This window comes from Nicrophorus vespilloides, unplaced genomic scaffold (genome assembly GCF_001412225.1).
Source record: "Nicrophorus vespilloides isolate i.1.1-1 unplaced genomic scaffold, Nicve_v1.0, whole genome shotgun sequence".
In the NCBI taxonomy this organism is placed as follows: Eukaryota; Metazoa; Arthropoda; class Insecta; order Coleoptera; family Silphidae; genus Nicrophorus; species Nicrophorus vespilloides.
In genome coordinates this window covers 11774-20999 of record NW_017098945.1, presented here as the reverse complement: position 1 = coordinate 20999, position 9226 = coordinate 11774, and the positions used below count along the sequence as shown (strand labels likewise).

The following is a 9226-nucleotide window of genomic DNA, read 5'->3' as shown; positions in this document are numbered from 1 at the left end:
CCAACGCCGCCTATCCGCCTCTATCCATCCGACGAAGCAACGTCCCTCATAACGAGTGTCAATCCACGTAGGCGTGAGAGCAACAAAGACGCCCGTATTCCATCCAGATCTTCGGATGAAGAGAGACGGCAAACATTCACCAAACTCACGCACACAAATACATATAAACACACACGTACAGTGTTTAGATTGGATTACGTGTGACGATGTATATGTATCTGTACAGATACTAAAAGATATCCACACTCGAGTATATTTTAAAATTAATTACTTAAAACCTCAATTTGGATCTTGCGGTCTGACCTGACCCCTCCTGTCCCCCCCAAATACAAATTACGAACAACTTTCATCCTTATATATATACGCACATGTTATTATTATTACCTAAATCCATAATCGATGATTAAGCTAAATCCCCTTGCCCCGTGTTTCCGGTCGAACGAACCCACTACAGTCCATTACCGTCACCACATCAACAATCCACCACCAAAATACTTTAATTCTCGTTCAAATTCCAAAAAAACAAACAAACATAGAAACGATACGATCTTCACTAATTATTGAGTCTATTAATTGGTTTGACACCGTACAAACAACATCTACGATATCATCTAAGCATTAATAGGTGATTTTAGTACATCGTTTCATTCCAACGTTCATAAAACAATCTTCGTTTAATTTATTTATAAATTTAATGTTTTAACTTTTTTAAAGTTGATTAAGATAATAAAATTGATAAATATTACATAAAAATTTTGCTAAAATCGAAAAGTAATTATGTAAATGTATATATTGAAGGATCTCAATTAGTTTTAGTCGAAATTTGTTGTTTTTTTTTCTCCAAAAGTAAACTAATTTTATCTTTGTTTACGTTCGACAGAAAAGTAACAAATCTTCTCTAATTATCGAGTCTATTAATTGGTTTTATACCATACAAACAACATCTACGCTATCATCTAAGTATTAATAGGTGATTTTAGTACATCGTTTCATTCCGACATTCATAAAACAATCTTCGTTTAATTTATTTATAAATTTAATCGAGTCCTCATTTTAACTTTTTTAAAGTTGATTAAGATAATTAAATTGATAAATATTGCATACAAATTTAGTCAAATTTTTCTAAAATCGAAAAGTAAGAATCTCAATTAGTTTTAGTCAAATTATGTTTTGAAATAAATTTGTTTTTTTTCAAAAGTAAACTAATTTTATCTTTGTTTACGTTCGACAGAAAAGTAACAAATACATCTAAAATTAGTTTTATGAAATGTAAATGTAAATAAAAATTACATAAAAATTTAGTCAAATTTTGCTAAAATCGAAAAGTAATTATGTAAATGTATATATTGATTAGTTTTAGTCGAAATTTGTTTTTTTTTCCGCAAAGTAAACTAATTTTATCTTTGTTTACGTTCGACAGAAAAGTAACAAATACATCTAAAATTAGTTTTATGAAATGTAAACTTTATATGTTCTAAATATTATATTGCAATTGCTAACGTTATTAGAATCTATTTTTAGTCGAACTGCGTTTGAAATGAATGTATTTTCTGTTTATAGAAATAAACAAACTTTATATTTTATTTAACTGTTATCCAAAATAACAAAAGTTCTTCACTTAATATAAATTTTCTCGTAATTTGGAATACTTTTATTATTTATTTATCAACATCTTACGAACAAAAACAAAACAAACACAGAAACGATACGATCTTCACTAATTATCGAGTCTATTAATTGGTTTGACACCAACATCTACGATTTATCCATCTAAGCATTAATAGGTGATTTTAGTACATAATTTATTCATTTTAACTTTAGTTAAATAAGATATTTAAATTGATAAATATTACATAAAAATTTAGTCAAATTTTTCTAAAATCGAAAAGTAAGAATCTCAATTAGTTTTAGTCAAATTATGTTTTGAAATAAATTTGTTTCTTTCAAAAGTAAACTAATTTTATCTTTGTTTACGTTCGACAGAAAAGTAACAAATACATCTAAAATTAGTTTTATGAAATGTAAACTTATATGTTCTAAATATTATATTGCAATTGCTAACGTTATTAGAATCTGTGCAACTATTTTTAGTCGAACTGCGTTTGAAATGAATGTATTTTCTTTTTATAGAAATAAACAAACTTTATATTTATTTAACTTTTATCCAAAATAACAAAAAGTTATTCACTTAATATAAATTTTCTCGTAATTTGGTATACTTTTATCATTTATTTATCATAGTCTGTATTATTATACATAACATATTTGAAAATGATATTATCTAAATCTAACAATAGTAGTAAGAAACTGTGAGAAAATCAATAGTATAGTTTAGAAGTTGAATCATTTCGCAACCACACGGGTCAGTGGAAATGTTGTGTGTGTGCTAAAGAAACAAAAGAAAATAAAAAAGAAACGAGCGGTGGAAAGCATTTAACATCGATGGTGAATGCAAGAAAACGGAAACGAAACCGTAACTGCGAATTCCTGAAAAGAAATACGACTTGCGAAATTTCGTTGCGCGCAAAAAGGCGGCTACTTAAAATGGAATCCAACGTCGAGAGATGGAGACGACGACGACAAGCGGCAATTACCATTTCGAGCGGATGAAAGAAAAATGGAATAGAAAGAATTATTTGGGAAGCTTTCAGATGGAAAAAGTTAATTTTTAATTGTACACTTCGTTTTCAAACTTCATTCAAAATAAAAGTGTTGTATAATTGGTGTATTAAATATTGTCGAAGAGAAAATCATTAAAAGGGGATTGGTTCGCCTCGTGATCATTTAGGATACAAGTGGATGCACCCTCTAGGAGGGAAGCGCCATCTATTGATCAACTTGTAAAAACTGTGTAGAATTTCCTCGTGTTTTTGGTAATTTTATAATGCGTAAAATAATACGACGTCTCGCAGGATGTGGAACTTAGTAGACCGATGGATGCGTAAACAACAATAATTCTTCCACCTCCTCTCGTATATCTTTTCAGTCGCAGTTATTAGACTGTAAAACGGGCCTCCTAACCATCCCACATAATGAGCTTTAATGCGTGTAATAATCCTCTCTAATGGCTTCATATACTTCTAAAGCCAAAGTATTGTCATAACAGTTTCCTATCCACTTTTATTTCCATCTCGACGGAATCGGTTTTGTACTTGCAAAGTTCTCTAATGTGAATTACACTTGTAATGTGTTCACGATTACATAATATGGAATTGCGAGGAACCAGTTTCCTTAAGAATCTGGCATTTTCATGGATTCACAACATTCGAGTGGAATATATCGTCTGAAGGAATAATTAACGGCGTTTAGGTTTCGTTGGTTGTATTACATATTGATGTACCTTTGGGTAAAGTCTGATTGCATCGGACAGAGTCCTGAATTATTGCGAAGTAAATGGGAAATGGTCCAATTTCATAATTAAAACGAGAGAAAACTCTTTCCACTTTCGCACGGATCGTTTCGAACGAATGCAAAACTCGTAGTAACTACATTTGGAAGTACACATCCCGGGAGAATCCGACCTTTTCGTTTCCTTCATTTCATCCTCCGTGTGACAGCCCTCGCCGCACTAAACCCGAGGTCCCTGGGTGCGCCTAATCGCCAACAATCCCCTAGCAACCGCAATCTGCAAGAGGCAATATATTACACAACATATGCGCCTCAAGTGGAATGCCAATGTATACGATATGCGTATTATTGATATCCGATTTTTCAGTGATCACGAAAATGCATCTACTTACTGACAGTCGATTTACTGGCACACGGCATACAGTGAAACCTCGGTCGGCGAACATAATTCGTTCTTAAAGGACAGTTTTTTTTTAAACCGAAACCATTTACCTTATATGTAAATTGATCAAAAATCGATATTACCTCCGATAACGAAGGTTCAATAAAAAGAAGTTCGCAAATTTCAAGCATATTCAAATTTAATGCCAACGCCAAAAATTACAAATGAAGATCGAGATGAATTTGTCAATAGGTTTAAAAATGTTAGAAATGTATTGAATGTAGAAATCGATGGGTTTTCAAGAAAAGTTAATAATTGTAGATTTAAATATATTAACGTTATTTTTTTTAAACTATTATTTACATATTAATATGATAGTCAATTATTTGTTACTATGCCTTCAATTAATTTTCTTTTAATTAGAGTTTTAATGGAAAATATAAGTACACTTGTTTCTCTTTTTATGCGGTAGATACGTTCCACAGGAAAACGCATAAAAATAAATCGCACAAAAAAGGACTATACACACGTATAAAAATAAAGGATACGTTCCATAATTTTTGTAAAACCACATAAAACTAAATCAATGAGTTACAATATACCGAAAATCGCATAAAAAAAGGTTTATTAAATTTCAGAAAAAATAATTAGTCTTACTATCTTATTTCTTTCTGAAATGTTTAATCATAATTTTATAAAAAACGTTAACAATCATAGACAAGTTTATTAAATTTCAGAAAAATATAAGCTTAACATATTCCTTCTAAATTTATACGGAAAAATTTTACAAAGAAAAAAATACAGAAAATTTTTATGAAAGTTAATCTTTCTTCACATTTTTTTTCTTTAGAATTATATGAGTTATATGAGAGTGTTTGGCATAATTTGCGAACTGGTTCGAAATCACTTTCATCACTAGAAGAGATAGTCAGCATATCAGATCTTTGTCCTGAAGATAATGATTCTTCATAAGTAAAATTACCTAAAATAGTTATTTAAAATAAATGCTTCTTGATATAAAAACCGCATAAAAAGAGGACCGAATGTATTAGGAAGAAAATCTTCGGATTATCTCAAAACTTTCATGTAGTGGCAAGATATTTATATTTACCATATAAACATTTAATTTAAAATGACAATAATCCGTTCTGACAATATTCCGGACTGTTTGAAACCACACAAGAAAAGGAAGAAAAAAAACGTACACATTATTTTACTTTTTTTTAATTTATTTTAATATTACTCAATTAACATTTAGTTTGTTTTAAAATATTCAAATCGAATTACTCAAAGCCGCACTATGCGAGGTATTCTTTATTTTGTCACCTATTTGATATGTTACCTCGTATAATCCGTTCCAAAATTCCCGGATTTTTACTCGTATTATGTAGCAGGTACACTATACAGGATTTCTCTTTTCATCGTCACTCGTTATGCGAAATATCGCATCCATATGAAATTATTTACTTTTGTATAATTGTAAAAAAATAGTAGTTAAAAGTATTCAAGTTTTGAAGTAAATTATTCAAGACGGTGAAGATTATTCACGTAAAAGAAATAAATATGTAAATGCTAAACTTAATACAAACAATTGTGGAGTGTTTTGAAGCGAAAATAGTACGAGTACACGAGAATGAAATCAAATAACAAACAGTGAGTCGTGGTAATTGTAGTATTTCCTTAATTGAATTTGCTTAATGATCGGGCTTGGAAGGAACATAAAGTCCCGGCAATTACCGATATGAAGAGGCAATAAAATGGAATCGTGAAAAAGGCAGCAGCGCTTTCAATTTTCGAATAAGAACTCTATTATTAGCTTTATAGGAAATATTCCGACTTTACGACTTTTGCGCGTTAAGTATTAAAAATACCGAGAAACGCGCATATTTTATTTTAAAACCGATATCTCAATGTGGAAATGTGTTAAAAAGATCAAAATAAGAACATATTGACGAAGGAGAGTAAGTCTGAATCATTTGCGAAATAAATCTTGGAACACACGACGAAAGAAGAAGGAGAGAAACAGAAGCGTTGCACAGATGACCTTCATCCTTTTCAGGAACATCGAACCGCGTCGCTGTCTTGACTCGCTGTCACATTAATGCGTTTTAATAATAGTAACAGAGTGTAAACGGGCTTGGAAATATGTTAACGAAAACGGAGAGGCAGCCGCAAGAGTTGCTTGCAAACTCTTTCCGAGCGAAAGAAAGGAAAGAACAGAAGAAAGAACGCACGTAAAGAAGCGAATTGACCAAAGTGCCCTGCGGCTCGACAGTTGCAATAACAAATGAAGAAAACAAAAGAGGGGACAACGCTGCGTATCCTTGGAAACAAAGGAATTTTGTTTAAAAAAGAAGAATGAAGAACGATAACAAAAGACCAAGAAGTTCTTGTATCAATTACAAACGACTTGTGTCACAATATTTTAAAGACGAGGTGACAATGCTGTATTTCATCATCATCATCAACATCATCGTCGTTGTCTTTTCCTAGCCAACGACGATTATGTTGAATTACCCATTAATGTTCGTTTTCACTTATTACAATCGCAGATGTAAATAATATCCGACACTTACAATCCACCTATCGCATTCGATTAGTATAGTAATATCAAGAGAAATGCGTAATTATTCACTTAACGCGTTCTAATTATAGAAATCGAGTAAATAAAGTGTGTTTGAACGTTCGCTATTAGAGACGTGTGTATGTATACTCGCAGCCTTTGTTTATATTTCTCAACGGATTTCGTTTGTAATCTTCCAGCTTCCACGCACATTTATATTAAATATTATTCTCATTTTATAACGACGCAAATTTCAAATACTTTTCAAATGTATTTTCTTAGTTCAAAACGTCACCAATTAAATAAACAAATAAGTTATTGATTTTTGTTTACTTTGTAGAATTTTTTTCTATTAAATTTCCAAATAAATGCTTAAAAATTATTACTGAAAAATTGTTGTTGGTTACGTACAAAAAATAACTAATTAAATCGTACCTAAGTTTGAAAATTAGTTTTAATTACATCTGCTTTAATCATATTTTTTTCTAATTACATTCGTAGTTAAATTTTATACTATTTGTTATGTAAATTTACATACATTTCAACATATTTTTTAAATTTGATTTCATAGTTTTTATACGTGTAAAATTCGTACTTACAAAATTAAAACATTTATGAAATATTTTTTTTAGAAAACGTCAAAACACATTTGGATTTTGTTGTTGAATGCAAATTCTACAAATATAAATAACTTTACATCCATTCAACCATGAAATTTCAAATGTATTTTCTTAATTCAAAACGTCACCAATTAAGTAAACAAATAAGTTATTGATTTTTGTTTACTTTGTAGAATTGTTTCTATTAAATTTCCAAATAAATGCTTAAAAAAATATTACTGAAAAATTGTTGTTGGTTACGTAATTTATAAACTTAATTAAATCGTAGCTAAGTTTGAAAATTAGTTTTAATTACATCTGCTTTAATTATATTTTTTTCTAATTACATTCGTAGTTAAATTTTATACTATTTGTTATGTAAATTTACAAACATTTCAACATATTTTTTTAATTTGATTTCATAGTTTTTATTCGTTTAAAATTCGTACTTACAAAATTAAAACATTTATGAAATATTTTTTTTAGAAAAAATCAAAACACATTTGGATTTTGTTATTGAAAATTCTACAAATATAAATGACTAAACAAATAGTAGACAAACTGCGAAATATATTCTTTAAACAACGCAAATGCGAAAATTTTATGACTCAAACTAAAATGTTGTATTTATTGTTTTACAAATGTGTACAATTTTATGTATTATATAAGTTTATTATTTCATTTCATTAAAAATACTGAAATAACTTTACATCCTTTCAACCATGAAAGAAATCCATCCGTCAACCTCGACCTTTCTCACAAATGATTTAGCACGCAAATTTCACTAATTAAACTCCACGTGGAGAACTCGGATTTGGAATGATCCCATCTTCGTGACTTACGATAAATCGAGAATTTCCAAAATTAGAATTCACTTCTTTCAGCGTGAATTGAAGGAATTTAACGAAAATATAGTAGAAATTCACCTGAAAATTTAATAATCACCGACTGAAAGAGACGACATCGATCCATGTAGTATTTAACATACGGATGTTAACTTTAACTTTTAAATATTTATTAGGGCCAAGTGCAGACGATCGTTGAAATGTATGCGTGTATCCATGGCGATGCAAGAATTTGAAAAGGGAAAAAAAAAATAAAGCCGCGCGGATATTTGCATATCGTGCTCGGACTTTTTTCCACTTTTTTTTTGTTCCGCTCTTTGTTTCAAGAATTCGCCGCGATAATGCGCAACGTAAACAGTTTTCCACATACTTTTTTATTTTTATTCGCCTTCCGTTCCGCTCGACTCGTTGGAATTTTGTGTTAACGGAAAAATACGGTTTTGCCGCACTTATCGATTCTGCTTTAATAATAATAACTAAATAACAGTCATGTTCTGTCTCAACCAAAGATATGCACGTATACAATGAGGAAGAGAGACACAGGTTTTTGGAAAATATTAATTCTAGATAATTTGTGTTTTAATTTCGTTTATAAATGAGCTTAATCTTTACTCAAACATTAAATTATTTCCTATAACTATACAAACATAATTTAAGTAAATCAATGAAATGTGAAAACACTGCTTTTAAGAACGTTCTGATTTTTTAAACTTTGAACGCGAATTACAGCCAAACGGATAAATTCACAGTAATATTTGAATACTTGCTACATTCCCGAAACATTCAGCTTTAATATGCATCTTTTAGATTCATTCTATGTATTATAGTTTTCGAGAAAATCAATGAAATGTCAAAACACTACTTTTTCGAGCATTTTTTAACACGAATTACAGCCATAATTATGAAACCACAGTAATATATCAATACTAACTGCATTCGCCAAACATTCAGCTTTCATATGCATCTTTTCTATTCATTCTATCTATTATAGTTTCTGAGAAAATCCATAATTGAATTCGTTTGAAACCCGAACGATAAACAACATTTAAGGCCCATTTAAAATCAGTTTCATCGCCGGATGCAGTCGATTCACTTAATACATAGGCACAGATAACATTTTGCAAACTGTAAAGAGTTTAAGCCTTTAAATTAATCTTTCATTGTTGATTCGTTTGAAATCTGCAGCGACGAAATCGTTATTCACGCAGAGATGTGCAGCGACAAATACACAAGCTAATTCGATTAGCGTAGATCCAAATTGGCCATGGGAACAGCAACTGTTACACAACGAATCTCCTCTCTCCTCCTACTCGTCCACTTCATCTTTGCCCGCGCCATCAAGTCTTGTCTTAATAGAAGAGGATGATGGAGGAGGATGATAGGAGGTCCGGTCCAGAATTGTCTACATTTTTTTTTATACCAGGAACTGCGAAATTGGATTTAATTGAGATTTTTTTCCTTTTAATTCTTCCATTCGTGACCCCAATTT

The 9226-nt window shown here is 30.4% G+C and overlaps 1 protein-coding gene across 1 annotated transcript in view; it reads left to right on the top strand.

Moving 5' to 3' along the window:
- Window positions 1-63: 63 nt before the first annotated feature.
- LOC108563642 (sodium- and chloride-dependent GABA transporter ine) overlaps window positions 64-9226 on the top strand; it is a 19857-nt gene continuing 10694 nt past the window's right edge. The window contains exon 1 of the mRNA XM_017922381.1: window positions 64-67. The gene's annotated coding sequence lies outside the window, so the exon portion shown is untranslated. The remainder of the gene's footprint in view (window positions 68-9226) is intronic.